Below are 3,851 nucleotides of genomic sequence, written 5' to 3' on the forward strand. Positions count from 1 at the left end.
TTATTTTCAGCTGTAAAATGGGGAAGAGTGTATTTGTATCTATGTATGAAGGAGCCCATGCGTTCACAGTGCCCTACTTCAATAAGTCTTCACCCATATAACAGTACGTGAGCCTGTCTCTCTGTCTGTCTGGGTTGCTTGTTCTCTGCCTTATTCCACCCACACATCCGCCTAGGCTCCGAGACATCATGAAGTCATCCTGTCCGAGAGCCAGGGCAATCAGTAAATCGTTCATTAAGCAGACGGGCAGACCAACCAGCGTTATAAGGCAAGCGTCCAGCCATAGAGAAGATTCAGAGGGATTGGTTGGGTGCCACAAGAGGAGGAAGGCAAAAGGCACAGAGAGGATTGGAGGAGGTGAGAAGAAGAGAAGAAGATACCCAGCAGCAAGTCAGGGTGGCCAGCAAGGAGGAACGTGAAGAACTGAGAAAGGCAGAGAAACTGTACTTGGAGAACTGGGAAGAGCTGGAGGGGAAAGAGGGCAGTAGACTGGCAAAATGAGTGACCCAAACTATGAGAAGAGGTCCAGCAACTGGCCTGACCCTCAGGCTCCACCACCTTTCTCCGAAAACCAGCCCTTTGAGTCAGAGGCTGATCCGCTGGCACCTCCTGGTCAGCCTCCACCCGCCCCGGGCTATGGGTCAGCTCCCTCTATGCCACCTCTTTACCAAGCTTATTATGGCCCACCAGATTCAGGAGGCTACCAAGGTTCGGATCAAACCCCGCAGGCCATCTTCATTGTGCCTCCTCAGCCCACCAATGAGCCCGATCACCTCTACTACTCTATCTTCACCATGCTGTGCTGCTGCCTACCTCTGGGCATCGCTGCCTTGATTTTCTCTATAAAGGTGAGAAACAAGAGAGGGAAAGTGAGCGTGGGAGGCATTATGCAGTGCTAGAATACAAGGGGGCAGAGATGGCATGCCCCACTTAACTTTTACCTCTTGAGAACTGTGTTTTAGGAGACTTCAGGGCTGGCACTGGTTGGGCCAAAACTGGTATTCTGGGTGGAAGAGTCTAAGCTTGTGGCTTTCACTATGAGCCCTTTCCCCACAATATCAAGGACTGTTGTGATGTGCTACAGGCTAGGGAGTCAATGAAGGTGAAAGCACTATAAGGCACAGAGTGGGTGGTGTTTGCAGACAAAGCAGGCTTGCGAAGGTGCATGTTTACTCTTCCAGAGTAGCTTCTGGAGGGGCAGGAAATCAGAAAGAGAGTCTCCTGGCAACTTAAAGATGAACAGGTGGGTATGGGTTGGTGGCATCCATTTTCATGGACTAGACTGCAGTAGTCTTCAACCTTGGGTCCCCAGATGTCGTTGGACTACAACTCCCATCAACCACAGCCAGCTTAGTCAATGGTCAAGGATGATGGGAACTGTAATCCACCAATATATGGGCACCTAAGGTTGAAGAGCAATGAACTAGAGCCTCATTCCAAGTTTAAGCTGGGCCACCACTAAATTCTAACATCTAAGCGTTCTTTTGGGTGGTAACTTTGCCTGAGTTTTGCCGATATGGATGGAGTCGTTTACTGCAGCTGTGAATCAGCTGGCCGAATCAGATGCCCATTTCCCCAAGTGGTGGTGGACTGCAGCTGCTGTGCATTGCACAACCTGAATATCCTTTCAAAACATTTACAAGAATTGCACCCCTTCCTTCCATCTTTGCAGCAGCGGCTGGTTGGTTCTCCACTTAGCATCATGTTATAGATGATCCGTAAGACATCTGAAAGGAGTCCTGTATCAGCAGGTTTTTAATGTTTGGCGTTTTTATTATGTTTTTATATGTGTTGGCTGGGGCAGCCCAGCCAGATGGGTGTGGTATTATTACTACTACTGCTACTGCTACTGCTGCTGCTGCTGCTGCTGCTGCTGCTGCTGCTGCCGCCGCCACCAAATAACCTAATGCAGACTGTGGAACATTATCACTTAATATGTGGGTGTCTGTGTTGCCCTACTGGGGTTCAAAGGAATAGCGGCTGGGTATTGCAACTGATGGGACGCGGGTGGCGCTATGGGTAAAACCTCAGCGTCTAGGACTTGTCAATCGTATGGTCAGCGGTTCGAATCCCCGCGGCGGGGTGAGCTCCCATCTTTCGGTCCCAGCTCCTGCCCACCTAGCTGTTCGAAAGCACCCCTAAGTGGTGCCCCTAGGTACCGCTTTATAGCGGGAAGGTAAACGGCGTTTCCGTGTGCTGCACTGGTGCTGGTGCTGGTGCTGGCTCGCCAGAGCAGCTTCGTCACGCTGGCCACGTGACCCGGAAGTGTCTCCGGACAGCGCTGGCTCCCAGCCTCTTAAGTGAGATGAGAACACAACCCTAGAGTCGGACACGACTGGCCCGTACGAGCAGGGGTACCTTTACTTTTTTATTGCAACTTATAGGAAGAACAAAATCTTAACCTATGCTGCACTGCAGAGCAAATAGATCGACACAATGGAAGGAACTTTTAATCACAAGACCCTTACCTTGATAGTCCTTGGAAACAGATAGCAGATGGCCTGTTTGAACTGGTAAATCAACACTGGTTGTAGAAGCATAGCGCCTTGACTGATATTACTAGCAGTAGCATTGTTGCACAACTGATGGGTATGTTTGATCATTGTGGCGATCCAGATAAGCTTGTGGCTGATGGTGCAACCAAGTCTGTGGCAGCATAAATCTCAGCCGGTTCAAACTGATGTGATTTAGGGGAGGGGGAGGAGTTGCCTCTTCAGATTATCCGGCTAAGCAAAGTCAGGAGCTTTTTTTATATAACTGGCAAACCTCAGTAACCCCATTTACAACTGGAAAAGTGGGTTGATAGCATACTTGGAGAATAAAAGGCACAGCAGACTTGGGGGAGGATTAACTAATTAGATAATCCATACATCATGTAATAAAAAAAATTAAGGTCTTATATATATAATAAATGTTCATAAATGTACCAACCAAGCACGTACATAGATATGTAGACCACATGTCTGGAGCAGCACAGGAAGACCGACCAGAAACCATTTTGACTCCCAAACTGACCAAATGTTTTCTCTGTGAGGAAGGAGGGGGTGAGGGAGCCTCTCCATTGTCTCAGGAATTGGGTAATCACCATCTCAAAGGAATGGGCAGACTACCAGGAAAGGCAATCAGATAAGGCAGACAGGAAAAACAACAACATTCAAACTTCTGCTGTAGACCGCTTTTTCTGTAATGTAGGCATGAAGTTTTGTGGGGGGTGGTCTTAGGTTACACCCCTTCTGTGATGTATGTATGACGTATGGAGGGGTGGTCTTGAGCTCCAGGGCAGAGAACTTAAAATGTCTATATAAGGGCAGGCACACCTTTGTTCTGGGTCCTCCTCCTTTCCTGGGTGTGAGGGGAGCACCCTGTTGCAACAGCTTTAATGAAGATCAGGCTTACTAGCTGCTTTGTTTCTCAATATTCTTTGGTTGGCCTCTGTTATTTTCTCCTACCGATAGGGAACTCACTTAAGGACTCTGTACAAGCTCTTGGATACCCCATAAGGAAAGAAGGGCAGATTTTGTTTACAATACATCGTTACTCTGAATAAGTCAATAATGTCCAAATTGCTGATGAATAGATCTCATCAGTGTGCAGACTGTGTTTGCAGAAACCCAAAGGAGTGTCCAGTTCTGAGACTCAGTCAGAGCATACAGCCCAAGCTCTGAGTCTTGTTGTGCTGTGCTAGGTTCCAGTCTTAAACCATCTGGTTAGGAACATAGGAAACTGCCTTGTCCCAAGTCAGGCCATTGGTTTATCCAGCTCAGTATTCCCAATAGTGACTGCCAGAGGCTCTCCAGGGTTTCAGGCTCTATCACAGCCCCACCTGGAGATGCCAGGGACTGGAGCTGGGA

General features: G+C 48.4%; 1 long non-coding RNA gene across 1 annotated transcript in view; it reads left to right on the forward strand.

Moving 5' to 3' along the window:
• The first annotated feature begins 310 nt into the window (after positions 1-310).
• LOC307221800 overlaps positions 311-3,851 on the forward strand; it is a 5,152-nt gene continuing 1,611 nt past the window's right edge. Inside the window, exon 1 of the long non-coding RNA XR_013841531.1 lies at positions 311-848. This is a non-coding gene — a long non-coding RNA (uncharacterized lncRNA). The remainder of the gene's footprint in view (positions 849-3,851) is intronic.

The sequence above is a fragment of the Podarcis cretensis genome (genome assembly GCF_951804945.1).
Source record: "Podarcis cretensis genome assembly, chromosome: 8".
In the NCBI taxonomy this organism is placed as follows: domain Eukaryota; kingdom Metazoa; phylum Chordata; class Lepidosauria; order Squamata; family Lacertidae; genus Podarcis; species Podarcis cretensis.